Source organism: Camelus bactrianus, chromosome 1, assembly GCF_048773025.1.
Source record: "Camelus bactrianus isolate YW-2024 breed Bactrian camel chromosome 1, ASM4877302v1, whole genome shotgun sequence".
NCBI lineage: Eukaryota > Metazoa > Chordata > Mammalia > Artiodactyla > Camelidae > Camelus > Camelus bactrianus.
In genome coordinates, this window is record NC_133539.1 from 88,763,531 (window position 1) to 88,764,030 (window position 500).

Sequence of the window (500 nt, forward strand, 5' to 3'; positions counted from 1 at the left end):
TATTCTGTGGACTCAGTCTGTGCCCTTACTGATTCCCATTCATTCGGGAGTCACTCGTTACGACAGGTGGTGGTTATTTTTGTGGTCTGATGAGATCTGATTGAATTTGCATAGATTTACATGGGAGTTTGGGAAGCTAACTCAAAGAACTTTTAAAAAGAACTTTTAAAATAAAAAATAAATTCCCTTCACTTTTAGATAAGACAAAAAATAGAAATGAAATGTGAATAATTGCCAAGTTTTACAACTACAGATTGGTGCTTTAATCTCTGAAGAGTTAAATGATTATGAGAAACATTGAGGTTGAGTCATTTTTTGTTTTTAACTTCATGTTTGTTAATAGTCTAAGCTTTCAAGTGGTAAATATCAGTCAGCTGTGTTATTAAAATCTTTGCCTCTGATGTTTAACCAAAGCAACAGTGCTTTTTATTTTAACTGATAACAAAGTTTAATACTGGAGCCTAGCCGTTGGCTGCTTCTCTCTCATCATCCACAGCCCT